Source organism: Pipra filicauda, unplaced genomic scaffold (assembly GCF_003945595.2).
Source record: "Pipra filicauda isolate LSUMZ 115617 unplaced genomic scaffold, ASM394559v2 scaffold213_size2393758_pilon, whole genome shotgun sequence".
NCBI lineage: Eukaryota > Metazoa > Chordata > Aves > Passeriformes > Pipridae > Pipra > Pipra filicauda.
Window position 1 is genome coordinate 1623473 of NW_024104325.1, and position 18900 is coordinate 1642372.

General features: G+C 38.6%; 1 protein-coding gene across 2 annotated transcripts in view; it reads right to left on the bottom strand.

The window, feature by feature from the left end:
• The window catches only part of ADD3 (adducin 3), a 97911-nt gene that overhangs the window by 62842 nt on the left and 16169 nt on the right, over positions 1 to 18900 (bottom strand). For both annotated transcript variants that reach the window (XM_027735246.2, XM_027735252.2), the window contains exon 2: positions 1331 to 1376. The gene's annotated coding sequence lies outside the window, so the exon portion shown is untranslated. The remainder of the gene's footprint in view (positions 1 to 1330; positions 1377 to 18900) is intronic.

Sequence of the window (18900 nt, forward strand, 5' to 3'; positions counted from 1 at the left end):
TTTCAGTTCCCACACTCTTCAAGACACCAAACAAAAACACCTGTTACTTTTTCCCTAAATCACAAAGACAAATGTTTGATATAACCCGTCTCTAAATATGTACTAATAGTAGAAATTTGAGAAATTAATTCCACATAAACTGTACTCTCACCTGTAGCAAACTGCTCTTGCAGGTGTGGCACATGCAACCTATACAGCTACAAATATGGAAACTTAGCATTAACAGGACAGAAAGCGCTAGAGTTTACAGTAATAATTCGATGCACTCTTAGTGGAAGAAGGCAGCTCAGCACCTCTCAATTTGTAATGCTCAGAAGTATAAAGTCAGCTTTTATTAATCAAAGCCATTGTCTTCACATTTTAATGAAATGGTAATAATTTTACTCCTTCCTTGCTTCTGCCTCACAGCATTCCATTTGCAAGGTACATGTAGCATTTCACAGGTAATATTTCACAGCAAATAAAGGAAAGAAAGTTTCTCCAACTAAAAAAAAAAAATCCAAGTGCTAGTAACAGGATTATTTTAATATAGTCTTTTTAGTTACATAACAGGCATGAAAATGCAAGTTATAACACTGTCTTATTTTAATCTAGGCCTGAGGAGCTACAGACAAGAGTTGTAGACAAAAAATACTTCAGATAAGAGATTAGGCATCCAAATCCCTAAAAGTCTGCACTGTAAGAATGCTTGCTGCCTATCATTATAAAAATGAAGAACACAACACAGTATATGCTATCTATACCACAGGAACACTTGTAAGACATAATAGCAGTGTCTGAAAAAGGTATTAAAAAATCCTCAGTTCCTCACTTGTAAAATACAGGCTGCTGCTCAGGTTCTGCCACTTTCTTACTCCTCCTTTTGCATCTTTAGGAACTGTACACATAAAAGCTAACTGGTGTGCAAAGTCTGCTAACTACTGTGAAGAATATCAAAGCTGCAAGCTTTGATGATACTTATCAACTAGTCCATGCATCCCACTGTACAAATAGGGAATATCCACCTCACTGTAGCTGGAACCAGCAGGACACATCGTTATCCTTATGCATATGCAGTTCCATTACATATTTAGAGCAAATATTATGCAGTACTGTTCGGACTCTTGTACACACCCCAAAGCTGAGGTACAATTTCATCCCACAATGAGGAAAGTATTCTGTGCAACATTAATGAGATTATTGTGAAAGGTTTTTTTGTCTTTACTTTCTAATAAAACCACCTCCAAAGTGCCAATTTCCGATTCAGTTCCCTCTCCCCCCTTAAAATCATTACACTAAATGCTCAGCAGGAACACAGCCAAGAATTCAGACAGTAAAATTTTTTAGGTACCTTGATTTTTTCCACAGCTCTCCTTCTTTCTAGTAATGTAGTTGACCTGTAAAACAGAAGAAAGAGATGACTGACTTCTGGTAGGCTTTTGAATATTACTGGAATATACTGTACACTTAAAGTATTGATGCAACATTCAGTTTCTTGAACTCTTTTCAGATTTTTTCATTGAATTACATTTTGTTATCATACAGTGCATTTTTCACATACATAAATCTCATTTAAGAGCATCTCATTGGGAATCTTGCCATTTACCAGGTTCCAAAACAGAAAGTAAAATCCAGACTACCAGCCTCACTTTTAAAGTAGAGTGTAACAGCCACAATTCACAATTCCTCTTCTAGCCCAGCAGAAGAACTGAACTTCAGAGCAGTCACTATGCTGTGGGGCAGGTGGGGAACCGGGACAGGGACACAATACCCCCCTTTGAGGGCTGGTGTGCAAATTCATATGGAAACAACTGCCTTGCTCCGACCCTTTCCCACCACTGAGCAGTGATGGGTCTTCCTCTTGCCTTTGTCTTCTAACATGAAAGTAAATTAATAAATAAAATAGCAATTGTTTATTTCTTTCATCCTCTCAGTCTTTGAGTACAAGTTGTCTTCAGTCAAACCTGAGAAATCATTTCCATCACCTCCCCTTTTCCCTGAACTGTTCCGCCAAGGAAAAACAGTTGAATTTCCTGGGGTACAGGGGCCAGACTCCTTGATTTCATACATATATACAAAACAGATGCTACATTTTCTTTTTTAAGATCTATACATGGCAAATTAGACATTTTATGCATTGTGAAAACACCGAGCTCAGCCAACCATCAGGCATGGCTGGTACTTTTCACCAACCTGTTAACCCATTTTTATTCATCAGGTTGTAACAGCCTCTTTCAACTGTCCCCAGCTTTTCCTTTTTACTCTTTCATGACTTCATTGTAGTATCCTCAAACATTACTGCTTAGGTTTTCTACTATCATACTACAAATACTTCACCAGTTTCAACATTCCAGTAGGTTGGTTATCCTGTTCCCCATCATCACTAATAGCTCAGTTATTCAACATTCTCTATGAGTTTCAGGAGTAAAGAACTAACTTTTGAAAAAAACACGGGGTACACAAAAATAATGCAAGTAGAATTATGCAAAATTACCGTAAGAAATTACTGCCACAAGATTGTCCAAAGCAAAAAACAAGCTTCCAAGAGAAGTTAAAATGTTAGTGCACATGTGCTCAAATTGTCTATTTTCCCTGAATTATACAGTTACAGAAAGTCAATTCCTTGCTCACTTGAAAAATACATGTTGCCACAGTATGGCATTATTTTCAGCATGTTTGCATTTAGGAATGAACAATGTACTTACACAGAGTATTAATACAGGTAAACAGCCACAAAACAATTTCATCTACTTTTAGACTTGAGAGGAATATAGATTTAGGGGACAAAACTGTCTCTATCCAGGTGCTCTGCATGGGGCTTGGGCATATTTGCTTATTTTGCTGTCCTGCCAATGCTCCCTGGCAGAGCACACAAAGTGATAGCAGTGACTGGGGAAAGAAGAGGAAACGTGTTGGCATCAAAATGCCACATTAAAGCAGGAGTACTCCACAGCATCAGGAATTTAAACACTTTAACGTGACTGTTTATTCTTGGCATGAGTACAGTTTATTTTTCATCTACTTCACACTGCTAGAGATAAGGGAATGCTATTTTTATGCAAGTTCCTGATATGTTATTTTAAGCGTAGCTGTCACCAGCAAGAAGAGACCCCCGTCTTGCAGGCTAGCAGCTACTGTTTCCAGAGGGCATCAGTAGACCACTCTCAGACATGAAAATTTGATAGCCTCTCCAATTTTGCCAGCTTCAGGTCTAATAGCACTGGTTGTTAGAGCACAGAGATGCCCATATCTGATGGTGTTTGACATGCTTTAGCCTCCCTAGAGTTGCAGAGCACTGCTCACACTCCCACGGGGGCCAGTGGAGCATGGGCATCTTGCTCAGCTGTGTCCCCACCTCTGGGCACTGGGGGAGTTGGAGATCCTACAGCTCTCAGTAAAAGGAGGCGGTCTGGGAAACTGCTGAATCCAGGAACCGTGACACTCCAAATATATGTGCTTTTGAGCAAATTTTTTTTCTGCCCTTTGTCACAAGCTCTTTGCTACAATCCCTTTCTTTTTCTCCCTCTTTGCGACCCTTCTCCCTATTACCACTCAATGCACTTTCACAAGCTCTTCCTCCCATTCCAATTCAAAATTCTCATTATTAAAACAACAACAAAAACACTTGACAACTGTGAAACTACTATGCTGTTTGGTACCATGACCTTATTCACTCTGCTTAATCCACTGGGGTCTTTTCACCCTGCTCTACACACCCCTGGAGTATGGGCAAGAAACTCTTCGACGTAGGCACTGGCCAGGAGTTGTCTTCACTGTGCTTGTTTAGGCTGCATTGTCAGCTTTTTTTCATCAAAATGCCTCTACGGCCAAAATAAAATTATACAATCAGTAACAAGGGATGCAGATCAAATCAAGAACTAGAAAAAGAAAATCTGGAAAGGAGTAACAGTCACACTCTAAAGAACAAACTTAAAGTCAGTTCTCAGATCAGGGAAAATAATAACTGAAATACATTCTTGGATTAATAAATTAGGAAGAGAGATGGACGTTAACTCAAGATATGACAGCAGCGAGACAAATATTGAACATGAGCAGCTTCAAAAAAATTTGCAATACATCTGAGTAACTGTGTATGTCAGAAATCAGACATATTACACAAATCTTAACAGGATATTGAAAATGCAAGTACAAATTAAATGTTACATGAGGGTTTCAGCCTATAGGAAAAAACAATTTGTGTGTCAGAGATACCATTTATCTTCTTGAGAATTAAAGCCACTTGGTTACTTGAGAGCTACCACTCCCTCAGTCAGAGAAGCAACATTTTAGAGCTGCATCCAGAAAGTACGAGTAATCATAATGACAGATAGTTCAGGAACTGATGGGATATCCCAAAGAAACATGTCCTGGAATGAAATTATAATCTTCCTCAGCTACTCATATTATAATGGTTGATCAGTGTGCAATAGGAAAATACGCTTCTGGTTTGAATCCAAACCTTGAGTATAAAAGTAAAGCTCTAGTAAATATTTAAGAGAATTTTGAGTTCCAAACTGAAAGGCTAGCAACTAAGTTCTTTTCTTTTTAACAAACAAAACCATCAAAAGATTGTGCAACTCTAAGAGCTCTTAAGGAAACAATTGGGAATTTTTCATAACATGGTATTTCCTTATACCACTGGCCACAGGAATGCAAACAGTTCCACCAAACAGAGATGTGTTCATTGGAAACAACTGACAAGCTAACCATGTTTCCATCTTTTCCACTCTCAGCACTCAGCATACAAAACAGATGATATAATAGAATACAGAACTATCATACCAGGGCCACAAGACATCTTTAACTCAGCACCTGAGACTTAACAAGAATATATTTCTCCTGATGTTTAGAGAAAGAACTTATGTCTAATTATTTAGCATCTTTATCTAAACAAAATTTATTTTTCTACTGCAATTTCTATTTATTTGTCAGATTTCCCCTAAATAACGTTACATCCCTTTTAACCAGAAACAGATCTCTAGCCCCAACCACAAATCAGCACATCAGTAACAAGACTCACTCCCGCAGCATTCCCTGACAGTAAGGCAGGTGAGGCTAGGGAGAAGCACTGGCACAAAAACGTGGGTTGGTGCTCAACTTGGTTAGTGAAAGCAAAAGCAATGCTACTGGTAGTACACCCTTTGTATCTTATACAGTATCCTCTGTGTAATTCCAATGAATAGATTTCCACGCCACCTTCTCCATTTGGGATTATTATTTGAGCGATGCCAACTGACACTGCGAATCCCTCCAAAGGAAGCTGGAAATGTTTGTGTATATGTTCAGGCAATGGCACCCTTAGTGCTCACAATCTACTGGTCTTCAGACCTTACTGAGGAGACAAAGTATCAGAGACACTTCAAGGGAAAGGCAAGACAAGACTGACAATGGCATTTAATTTTCTTGACAGCTAATTAACAAGTCACTATCGCAGAGAAAGCAATTTACACTCTGTGCTGAGCTTCATGCTGTGAAGAGGGAAAAGGAGAATAAATGAACATAAGCAATTGTAAAAACAGAGAGTACTGTCAGAATCCAGGAGGGCACCAGGAATGCCAAAAGGTGCTACATCAGCACCCTGACCAATATCTGTCATTGCAAATTTGCAACTCAATTAAGGCAAGATTATAATCAGAGCTACAACTGGACTTAATTCTCTCCATTCAAGCTGAAGGAAAGCAAGGAGAAGAAGTCATAAAAACAGAACAAAACTGAAATGTGCTACAAAGAGACCAAATTGTTTTCAAAAGGAAAAAAACCAAAACAAACAAAGTCCATGAAAAACACAGCTTTATGGAATTAGTTTGCCAAACAAGTCAAGAATTTTGGATAGTAGAAAAGACAGACAAATGTCTTAACTTGAGATAGAGATGTAAAAAGACTTCGCTTGTGTGGAACTGTTTACAATCCATGGCAGAGAGATTATTTCTCTTGTAGTCAAGGAAACCACTCCTACAATTACAAGATTTCAAATTTTGGATTTCCCCTTTTAGGAGGGAACATGGGAAAATCCTCCATGCTCTTCAAAAAGGAAAATGGGATATAGCTGTGATGTCCCATGTGTAGACAAAAAGGGCCAAAAGTATCTGACAACAAACTCATCCCAATGGCACCACAGAGGAAGAAACATGTCCATACTGTACTTCAATCTTCTGAGATAATCAATAATAAAATAGTCACTGATTGCAAGTCTCCCATAATATTTTCACATACGAAACCATTTACCAGAAGTTACTAAACAGGAAGCTAAAAATTTCAAGCCAGGCTTTAACTGTTGCATCTCTTAATCTTTTCTTTCTATAGGAGATGCACACTGAACTCTTGAACACTGACCTTTTGTCACAGCACATTCATGATTCCGGAGAATTCAACTTTTTGAAGTCAAACACATTAACTCTCCCCTCCTTTTTAGATGATTCTGAAGATCTAAACATAAGTCATGCAAAGAAGCAGCTTGGTTTAATTATAATAGTAGAGCAAAAATTATTTTTCCAGTTATCTTGACTAGATAACCAAAGCGTGTTACACAACCTTGACTAGTGCCAAAGCGTGCTGAGATTTAGAACACTACTCAAAAGCTAGCTTTTATTTTTATTACTGTCAGCATCCTAGAAAAAAAACATGTACCAAAAGCTTTTCAATTTAATCTCACTGGTGATGATATAGAGAACTACCCAAACTCTGCAGACCGTAAGGTAAAGTCAGTAGAACACATCACGGATTTCCATAATTAGAACATAATAATACCAAGCTATGCAAGAAATTATTTGCTAGTTTTCATTAAAATGTCCAGTTCATTTTTATTTTTTCCTACAGTCACTGCAACAAGATGCATGTTCAGAATGACAAGAAACTACCGGGTAAAGTCTATGTAACATTCATACTCAGGCTGAATTAGCACTACCATCAGTGGAAGCTTTGGTGTTGATAAGGAAGCAGAGACTGATTTTAGAAAGGTGGCAAAAATCCAAGCTATTGAAGAATATCTGAAAAGCTTTAATTGTGTCTTCTGGCTGAAATAAATACATGTGAAAATGAAGGTACTAATTCACACTCATCTTATGGGTTATAGTTTACGATAATACTTGTTATTTCATTTTACCTCTGTTATCTGATAAATCCCACTAATAAAAGCCCAATGCTCAACAATTTGGTGTTGTACAGAATAGAGCTGCTGTCTGGTAGCTACCTTAATGACTTTCTCAGGAAGACTGTAAAATTAGTTTCAGGTGAGGTATTTTAAGTACTGTATTATTAAATTTCACATAAATACAGTCCAAGCAATAGGAAATGGCACTGTCAGAAATCATCCGAATGGCCTTAAGATCCGGATGCCGGGTACAGTTCTGCTACAAGCCTCCTAAGTGGCCTCAGAAAAATCATTTCTACGTTATATATTTCTGCTTCCTTTGGTCCCTTAAAATGAGGTGAAGTGCCTACTGAGATTGGCATGAGCAAAGGTGTGTGTTAATAAACTGCATCTCTTTCAGTAACAGGTACTTCAAGCCAGACAAAAGACAAATGCCAAGTGCAGCTTTGAAAAGGCCTGTCAAGGGGAGGTGGACAGTGCTCCTTCAGCTTTCATGATGAAAAATGAAAAAGCATAGGTTAAAGCAACACAAAAGGTACAAGCATCAAAGTTTCAAGAAAGGAATGGGCACTTCAAGTAGCAAGACCTCTGCTTCCTTGGGATCCATCTCTCACAGAAGGAAACAAGACCGTCTTCCCAACTCGCTCGGGTATGCGCACTTGAGACACCATTCTCTTAGACTTGCATGTAAAATATATACTTACACACCTGCAGTTACAGCAGTGGTCTGCCCAAGGATACAAAGCAAGGCAAGACTCATAGGGACTCTTTCCAAGTCTTCATATTAAATAACAATAAGACCTGGCAGAGTCTCATGCTACATTTCATTTCACAGCAATTTTTTTTGCAAACTGCCTTTGCCACTTCAGCTCTAAAAAATGTCTGTTCGGGATGTTTTTACTAGGAAGTAATTTTTGCTAACTTGATGCTTCGACCACCTGAGAAGCCACTGATTCTTTTCTAATCTCACCTTTTCCTTTAATACTGTTTTGGTTTTATTACCGAATCATTGAATCCACAGCACCTCTACACCTCCACTCACACAGTTTTGTCTTTCAGCTCTGAACCTCTGATTCTACTACAGCAATAATACTTCTGAGCATTTCCAGCAGGGTTTACTGGCATTCTGCGGCTCATTCTGAGACTGTTGAAACTTGGCTCATACTGTGCCTGCAAACAAGAAGAGAATAGTGGAAATCAAAGTGAAGGCCTGCAGCTGAAGTTTCAAGGGGCTGGAGAGGATTTTCCCTGTGCTCCCAATAGTGATTGGGACACTTAGCCCAGTCACATCAAGGCATGACACAACTTCTCAAGAGGAATCTCTGTCTGACAACAGATGAACGGAAGATGTTTCACAACATAAACTTCAAAAGTATGGAATTATTTTCTTCCAGTATTAACTTACGGATAAAGCCGTAGCTGGATTCATGACACCACCATTACTGCAAAACTAATAATGTTCAGTGTACATACAGATCTTAAAATATTTTCCCTCAGCTACAAAGTACTGAACCCCTTAATTATTGGAACAAGCTGTATTTGGAAGTTAAGATTATGATTTGTTTACGAATTGACCAACTTCTGACCAACTGGTAAAACAAAACCACACTTTCATCAGTATTCTTCCTAATTAATTCTGACATTGTGAACAGAAATGTTGCCTCTTTATATTCTATTTAATCATGCTCCTGAAATGGTCAATCCAGGCCCCAAAGCTTAGAAAGGATAGAAACCAACTACACTTTTTTTCCTTTTTTTAAACTTTTATCTCACTTGTTCACTTTTGACTTCTACACAGCTTAATTCAGCCAACCTCCACCCTAACCCCTGGGAGTATCTTGTACTTTTCCAGCCATCTGGACTGTATTTACATTACTAAGAAGTAAGTCAAACTTGTTCATGAACAAAGAAAAACCTCCTTACTATCTTTTTGTCTTGTCTGTGCAGTTATTTTCTAGGTTCTTATTTTCTCAAAAAAACCTATTGTTCTCTATGAAGAGCTCACACAATCTTCCTTGAGCTCTACTGATGTCATACAACTTCTTTGCTTACCATTTTCTAGTGCTGCCTTAATAAAAAAAAAAATTTTAAAAAGACAAATTACTATTTTTCCCCTCAGTTTTCACCTTTTCGTCACAAAAGTCCTTACAAACAGCATGAAAGTTCACGTATGATGGTTTAGGACAGAAAAAATTGTACCAAAGTGTTTATTTAGAGAGTTTTGCAAATGAAGTGAATTATTGCCAAACTAAGATCAGAGACAAACTTTAAAAGGAACAGAGACAAACATTTACTTTTGAACTTGTACCCATTTTGATGGCATCCCTCCCCCTGGCAGCAACTGCTGCATCTCAGCTCCTCCAGAAAAGAGGGACATGTCATTTTTCTAAATGATATTTTCATCAAAATATCTGTGCTGTGACCCCTCTCCCAAAACAGTGGATCACGTGTGCTGAGGAACACTCACAGAAAAAGCATAAACTGCAGAAGACAAGCAACTGCCTCAAACTGGTTTTACTTCCAACCACATGTTCTTAAACCCCACCTACTTTTATCTGTTTTTATCTGAGCTGCCATATAAGTCTGCCTTTTAGTGCATTTTATAACCCTATTTTTCAAGGCACACTATCTCTTTCGATCAAAGGTAGTCAACTACAGATTATCATTAAAAGCTATTTTGCAGACTACTCTGCTCCACTTGATACGCACCAGAAATCTGCATCAGGTTTAAATGAAAGCCAGATTCGTGCCTTTGTTACAGGGAAAATTAATGAAAGCAATGAGCAATACTTGACATTCAGCTAACTTTTTAACCAGGAATTGAAGGTTCCCAATGCTTTGCAATGCTTGATCCAAACATCTGATTAATTTCAAATATTAATTCAGTCTAATGAGCTAATTTAATACCTGCATAAGGGAAAAATGCCAGTGTAGAACTATAGTGTAGCATAAATTAGAAAACACATACTAGGAAGAAAAATATCTCTCTAGAGGGGTGATTGCTTAGCTGCTGTTTATTTTCAAGTTGAACCTCTGAATTTAATTCAACAAAGTGAGCTTTCAGAAGCATAATGACTTCTAATGATCATGTTAAGTATCTTCTCGTCCCTTCAGCAACTCTTCTGGAATACCAAGGAGTACAAGTTCAATTACAGATGTGTAGGAGTCTGCATACCACCAGTACAGTAAATTCATTAGAGCAGGAAATATACAGTAGAGAGGTAACAATGAATTAAAAATGTAATGAATAGGTCCACATGAAAAAATAACTACTGAAATAACTCAGCCAAACACTACCACATATAAAATAACGCAAAAGCTCTGGACACAAATGCTTGAACCAGCATAATTAAGGGTACAAAGCTGGGGCAGAAACACTTCCCCTGCCAACATTTACCTCTTCCACATCTGTGAAAAGAGGACTTAATGCAATATTAACAGAACCAAACATTCTGCTTCCTTGCATTCATAGATGCCAGTTTCTAGACTGATTCAACACTGTCCCTTCCCATTTTTTACCTCCTCATCTCCAAAATCTAAAAAAGACCATCAGTATGAATAAACACAGTTTGTCATTAAAAGTAGCTGAAGATGCAACATTATTTCTGCTTTAGGGAAGCACTGCCAAATTACTCACCAGAAAAAAACCCAAAAACAGGACATCCGCTGAGCAATACCTCTACTAAGAAGAACTTCTCCCCTCCATGCGATTTCAAGCTGTTCAAATTTTGCCCATACTTTGCAATACTTTTTTCTTTTTGGAGTGAAGACATGGACAATAATCAATTAGGCAACTGAACTTCCTCTTCTTGAGACACAAGCTGAATGTTTCATGCAAGCTACTAAAAATAAGTTTTACTTCCAGCAATGACAACTCCTTGCAGCTTAATCAAAGGAATAGCAATCACAGCCTAATGGGCTCTATTCTCTAGAACAGCCGAGTTGGAAAATGATCAGTAAGAGAAGATTCACTGCAGAGAAGAGAAGAAACTGCAAAGAAGTGAGGACCAATAATATTTGCACTTAGTCTGCATCGATTTGATTTTATAGGTTTCTAACATACAGAATGTGAAGCGACTTGATGCTCAGTCCACAGATACGTTATGAAATCAGTTTCTAAGGAAACAGAGCAGAATCTGAGGGAACAAAATTTCTGTGTTTGTGCTGCTTCTGTAGCAAACACAGCATCAGCTGCGGAAAGCACAAGAAGCAAAATTCCTCCAAACCGATTGAGGAACCTTGAGCATCCTAAACTAGCAATTTAACTGGCAGCCTCACTGGTGAGGCACATGCATCTATTTGAGGAGGGAGAGCACAGGGTGTAAGCAGGATGCACACCAGCTCACTGCCAGCACCAGCCTACTCCTCTCAACTGCAGTGCAGGAAGAGACACTAAAAATAATACCTCTGGCACTTAATATAGTCTGCTCGTTCATGCATGCAGAGGCTCCTCAGTGACTTCTAAAAAATCTGACTGCCCACGTCTCATGGTTCCTCTTTCAGAGAAAAAACAAATTTATAACTAGTGAGGCAGCAAACTTTTCTGTACAAGAACTCAAAGGGAGTCAGGTAAACGGTGGGGATTTTCAAGAGGGGTTTCCACACCATGAATGCCAAGCAGGTTTCCCTGCTGCCATAAGTACCGGACTTCAGAAAGCATCCCTCCAAGCCTGATGGGATGGGGCTGTTTCAGATGCTCTCCCCAGCTGGCAGTGTGCCCCGGCATGCAGGGACTGCACTCAGGATGCAGACAGACCCAAAGGGCAGCTATACCAGGGGACTCCACGTGATGAGATCCTCCAGGCCAAAATAATCAGAATTCTTTGGAGAATTTAAAACTTTAGAGGTACGTAGTGCACTTCCTAAACTTTGAAATGAAACATTCCTTCTACCAACCAGCCACATAACCCACTGCTTAGCAACAGAGCCTGCACACGTGTATGTGTCTGCAAGAGGCAAAGCAAGCTTTGTAATCCATCATTCTCACGACACAGCAAGACAGCTTCTCTCTGGGTATACACAGAGTTTTAAAAATAAATAAAAATAATCTTAAATTCACATTTAAAAAAAAATCCATGCCCCCTTTATGTTTAATAAAAACTAGATGGTGAATTGAAAATATAATCTTTCTAAAGCAGTTTCAATAAATGTGTTTGAGTGAGGTTAATTTCAACTCCTTGGTTTGCCTATGTGCTCTGTTGTTTTGGACAGTGACAATTCTTTTTGCACAGCTATTTACTTTGCAATAGCAAAGCATTGATGTAACTTGAAATATCAGTGTTAAGAGTCTACTGCTAAAAGTGTCTGCATGAAGGCCAGCAGCCCAGAGATGACAGCCCAGGCCTGAAATCCCAAATACATTACCACAGGCTGTGATATTATTTCCACTGTGCTATCCCACTGTAGAATGCACAACAATAGTCATCTCTATCTATAAATCAATGGAACCTATTTTAGGCACAAAAGCTTCAAAATAAATCCTTCTGACCAACCTCTCAAATTAATTACACAAATGCTGTATGAAAGTGCACAGATCATTTTTAATTCAAATTTTTAAAACCCTACACAGACACTCTGAAAGGAAAAGAAAGCAAATGCCTAATTATACATGTTGAATAATCCAGATAATGGTCTGTCACAAGCGTCGTTCTGAATGCAAATCAGAACAATGGTTTTAGCTGCAAACTAAACGTGGAAATGTCAAATAACTTTGATCTCGTCTCTGGCAAGAACACGCTTCTTTAAGATACCATTCTGTATTCAATGGGATATATGTATATATAGCATTTTTTCCTGTTGAGTCTCAAAGCCTTTCCTTATAAAATGTACCTTATGAGATATTCCAGTGGAGATGAATAATCATATTTCCCCAAGCAGAAGGATGCTGCCGCTCACTGCCCTGCACTAGAAGCAACAACACTTTGTTTACTGCATTACCTTTGTTCAAGCAAAGTGTGATTGTTTCTGTATCCAAAATGCCCATAAAGGAAGGCTGTACTCAAAAGTTCCTGTGCTGAGGGGCACTTACCACTTCAGAGAGAGGAAGCAAGGCATACCCACAGCAAGCAACCAAACCTCTAACACCTGTTGTGGAAATGAGTCCTAACATGCACTCCAGGCACGTTTAGCAGGTAGGATTTTCTTCATTTCAGTCTATATCTTTCTTACTCAGCAATAAAACCAAGCAGAAGTCAAGAGGCATTTGAAAGGAAGGGCGAAAACTGAACAGATGAGAATGTCCAGGTTACACATGCCAGGGAGGCAGCAGGAACCACTGGTTTCCTCTTCATGCCTGGTACTAGAGAAGTTTCTTGTACCACTGCCTGACAAATTCAGTATGTGTTGAAATTCATTTCAAGACAACATTATTAAGGGGAGATTAGGCTCTTAATGAGAAGTTCCACAACTTGAGAAATTTAGGCTATCATTTGGAAAAGAACAAGTAAAGAATTTCAGTGGTGACATGATGACAGTGGCTATTTCAGGTATAAGTGCAACAAGAATGTCTATTTGCTGCATGGTGAAGCAGCCTTTGCTTCCCACCCAGGCTTTGCTTCCTAACACCTTTTTCCACTTACAGGTAAAACAAAGATATTAAATTTCATGTTGAGATTACACTAGTCTTAAGGTATGAAGAAATTCTATGAAAATAACAATACAGGAAAATAAATGCACAACTTCTTAAGTGACAGATAACTGGAATATATTTAGGGGTCAGCCCAATGAAAACGCTGCTGCTGCACAGTTGTGCCTGGTTGGACCACCGTGCAGAGACAAAAGACAGATCCTGTCAGACACTGCTGCAACAGATACTGTAACGAAGTTTACTGATGCAATCCTTGTTTGTCATTCGCCACACGGATTCCTGTTTTCCAAAGGAGAAAAGAAAAAAAAACAGGGCCATTAAAACTATACACAAGTGTTACAGTTAGTTTAACAAAGATGTAGACAAGAACGATACCCAAACTTACTTAAATTCAGAGAAAAAAAATCTCTCCTTTGATGAATGCCTGGACTGTGCAAAGCTTCAGAAGATCGCTCAATTAGTCTAACTTGTTTTGCCACAAGAAGCAAAAGGAAATTCTCACATCTTTACTTTGAAAGACACTTCATTCCACAATACACAGCTCAAGCTTTCTCGAAAATAGAAGCTACCAGGATATAAGAACAGGACCAGTTAAGCTTTCTTTCCCCTTCAGAAATCAAGGGGACCTTTTTCTTTTTTCCTCAGTTGAGACAAAATATCATTTGCAACTTAGTCAAAGTGACTCACTTCCACATGCTCCTCCAACACACTTCTAGCAAAGCCCTTTTGGGAGGGAATAGATTATCCTCCTTCAAAACCTTCAGTTGAAATGATACTCAAGTGTACAGTTAGAACAGTACAAATATAAATTACTGCTATGTAAAAAGGATGCTAAGTATTTTTATACGTTCCTCCCCCAAGAATGGAAGGATGAAAACTCATTTGGTTTCAATCAAACCATGCCATCCCCCTCCTCACCTCTCAGTAGCCGTATTTCTAATAAGATCCTCAGCTTAGGCTAAAGGCATTCATTGTACACACCTTGATCCCTTCAACAAAAATTACTTAAAAGAAGGTTAGAGAACATGTGCTGATCAAATAGAATGCTACATATAGACTGCATGAGATATATGTTGAAAGGCCAGCAGAATTAATCCAAGTCCAGGTCTAAAATAAAACAGGACATTACAAAAGTGTAAGAGTCCCTGAGTATGTGCATCTCATTCAGTTCACAAAAGCCCTTACCCATCTCTGCAACTCACTTGCTTTCACTGCTAAAACTGCTAAACTTCAGAAAAAACCCAGCCACTTTCATGTGCTGCGTCTACAACACTGTCACATTGAGAACTTGTAATCAAATTCGGCTAGGAAAGGGAACAAAACTAGGACAGACATCTTCAACTTGAATTTGTGGAATGTTTTAATGATTCAAGTCTAATCTTGAGGTTTTAGCTAAGCTTTTCTTTTTACTCTTTGTTAGTAATATTTGCCCATTCAGATAAAGTTTGGAAATGTAAACAGAGACTTGTTACCTAGTTAAACAGAAATCCTATCCAGTGTAACATTTTACTAAGTCAAGACACTACTTAGACACCATCTGTATTCTCCCCTCACTGTCTTCCTGTCCACCAGCTCACTCCTCATTTCCTGTTCCATTTACCACCTCTTGTTACTTGTTCCATTTCTGTTCAGCAAAATCCGTAAGTTTGTATATTTCTATGGAAACAACCATAACTCCTTGACAAACACCATAGGAATTGCAAGTTGCAATATCATAACATCTTATGAGCTTTCTCCTAAGTTTGCATCAGTCTACAGGTTTACTAGCAAAGTGCAGTCATGCAAGTTTCCTGTTTTAATATTCCCCCTCCTCTTGTTTTAAGCAAGTTTATTCTCATCCTTAGAAACAGGAAGTCATTAAGTCAAAAATGTTTATACTAAATGAAAACACACATATTGCCATGACTTCTATTTAGTGACTATTGGGTGGTCTCAATCTGACTCCACTTTCTCACCAGCAAGTGTTTCCCTTGGAGAAATTATCAAAGCACAGCCTCAGACACCAAGGATTGGAAAGGTATAAACAATCAGCTATTGTAGTTACAGTTCACAATTTTTTTTTAGAAGACTTTAATATATCCAAATAGAACTCCCAAACATCTGTTTTCAGTAAGTATTTAAATAATGTTTTCCCCAAACTGTATCAGAAATTGGCTAGTGCTGTGCGTTTCTTGGGATGAGGTCAGCAATGTGCACTAGTGCAGTGCCTTTGTTGCAGAAATTACCATGTTTATTTGTGACAGTGTGTGGTTAAAGGGGGAAATCCACAGCCCACTGGCATGATCCACCAGTAACCTTCAGAACACTGTCTGCAACTGCCTGTGATCAGTGTCTCCAACATGCCAACCTCTGGTCATACTGTTCTTGTTCATAAACTCCTCATGTTTCCTCTTAAATTTGAAAAACGTTAGAAAAACCAACTTCAATTTAGTACTTTAATAATAATACATTAATAGGTGGCCCACAAAGACTCTCCATACACAGAATATCTGACTGTAACTCCCTCCACACTAAGAAAAATCTGTCACTTGTGATTTGAGTTTACTGCCAAACTAATCCCAATATACTACAGTTTGCCTTTTGTAGACATAAATTACATCCTGGGAAAAATCAAACTTCAGTCCATCAGCACAATTTTTCACTTGATTTTTCAACACTACTTGTCCTTATTACAGGAAAATGTACTTCCTCCCAACCTCAATATTTTAATTATTAAATACTATTTGGAAGAAATTTAAAACTCTTCTCAGAAGGGAGCTGCAAAGCAGTTCCTCAGTAATCATGAGCATTTTCGGGAAACTCAAATGCTCCTGCAGCACACCCACTTGCTTCCTGTGAACCACTAGTGTTCAGAATTATCTGGAGAGGTCTTCCAAAGTGCTGAGAACATGATTTCTGAGCATTTTGATGCTCTATGAATCATCAAGAACAGAACATGAAGCCAAGAAACAGTAAAACATGCACATGCACATGTACAAACAACAAATAAGAGCTGCTAAGACTAAAAATACCAAACTATATCCTGAACAGAGCAGGAAAAGACCAACAGGAACTTACACACTATACCACTTCCACCTGAGACTCTTTACTTTTGTTTGGACCCACAGATCAATCTGAATGTCAGGAATTAATAAAGCTAAGCAGTACAGATCAGCTCTCCAGAGACCAGGCACATCTGCTCAGCAATGCCAAGCTGCCAGCTGGATAGAGTCCCAAAAGCCTTTAAAGGGTCATCATGCACAGCAAAAGCTTGTACTTGAGTAAAAACCTTTTAGCCTAGCAACTAAAAAGGTAATAGATATTCTGTTAATTACATTAAGTAATTAAGTCATGTTTAGCTCTGTTAATTAGGACGCCTAATTTTAAAAGGTCTGATAGCCACAATATTTAAATTTCTGGTTTGTTCTGGGAACACAATAAAAGTCTATTCTAAACCCCTGCCATTTTTTTTTGACTGACTCAGAAAAAGAAGTTATGCTGTTAACAGATAAGCTAATCAGTTGAAATGGAAAGAGTCAAATAAACTATTACTTGTTGAATACTGCATATTCTAAGCAACTTTAAAGTATAAATAATCAATTAAAAAATCCAAAATTAAAGACAACCTGGATCTCACCTGAGATCATCAACCACCCAAGGATAGTTCATCTGGGTACAAATTGTCAAAATGTCCTTTCCTCGTTAAGGTTTGATCAGAGCCTGTTCATGGAAGAAATAAACCCTGCAGTAGATGGATGACACTTGCCTCCCTCCCCAGTATGCCTCCCACTGACACACAAGGTCTGGCAGGGCATAAAAGCTCCCATCAAGTTTTTGATACATGAAGCTCTTTCTGAAATAACTGCTGGCCTACATGGAAATATCTCAAATTAGGGGTGCAGTACTGTGCATGCTCGGTTAAACACAGCTTCATCTACAGCTTTTTCTACAGCTCCAAGTGGCTCAACTTTCACGCTGTAAAGACAAGGCTGACACCCTTTAACACCTCGGTGGGCATGTGCTAAAGAGATCTGTTGTTTAGGATCACAACAGCCAAACCCCCATTGCTTAGCTCCTCCTGCTCTGAGGGCATCACAGCTCAATACTCTTTACTACAGGATGTTACATCTCTGCTATTTGCAAGGTATTTCCAATTCTTCTCTTTTGGCTCATTCCCAAGGGGAATCCAAAAGGTGAATCCAGGCTGCACTACTTCACAAGACCCACAAACTGCTTGTTTTGTAAGGAAAGGAGCCACTTTCAAGAGCATAGTTCAGATCAATTATCTGAAATCTGTCTGAACTATTTACGTGAGCAACTGCTATACTGTCCACTTTATTAAAAGTAAATCACTGCTTCCAAATTTTACTCATGGCAGTGAGTACTACCAGGGGGTCATTACCAGTCCTAAAAGGCACTGTGTCTGTGAAGGTTTGTCACTACACAGTATTCCCCTTTCTGACCCCATGTGAAGCTTCAGAAGTGCTACCAGCATCACAGGGCCACTACAGGATGTGGGACACTATCCACGAAGGCACCTAGAATTATTAGCCCCCATTCAATTAGCAAATTCAGCTACTAATTTTATATCCCCTTAAGCAGGGCTTATAAACCACACAACACAGTGCCCCAGAGCAGCCATCTGGAAATGCAGATGTCATCTGCTCACCTTTGTAATCTGCTGTAAGGTCTTTCAGATGACGACGTATTTCACTGTGGTGCTATATAAATAAACAAAGTATTATAAACAATCATTTTATCTGACTGGGGTTATGTCATATGGTTTGCTTTCTCTATGAAAGAAAACACGTACATAAAGTGCAACCAGATGTTGTTGGCAGGGAATCGATTTAATATGGACTCATTTCTAAAAACATGATTACAGATGTGGCCTATATCCTGAACCTAATGTTTAGAGAAAAATTCTCTATATGTATAAGAATTTCACTCATTTTCTACATTTTCTCTAAATCTCTTAATTCACAAAAAAAAAAAAAATGTTTCCAAGAACTAAAAAAGTTACACACCCTCCCCTTTCACACATCCACCACAAAAAATAATTGAAGCACATTCTTATCAAAGGAAAGCTCAGCATGTTACTGAGGAAACCCTGCTTTGCAGCAGCTTATTGCTATAGCAGCTATGAGAAGGCAACGATGCAGGATAGAACTAAGTCTAGACTGAGCTTCTTTGCAGCAAACAGTACTTAGCTGGATCTGCGCCTGACTTATAATTTGATTTTCAAAGTACAAAAACAGTTACTATA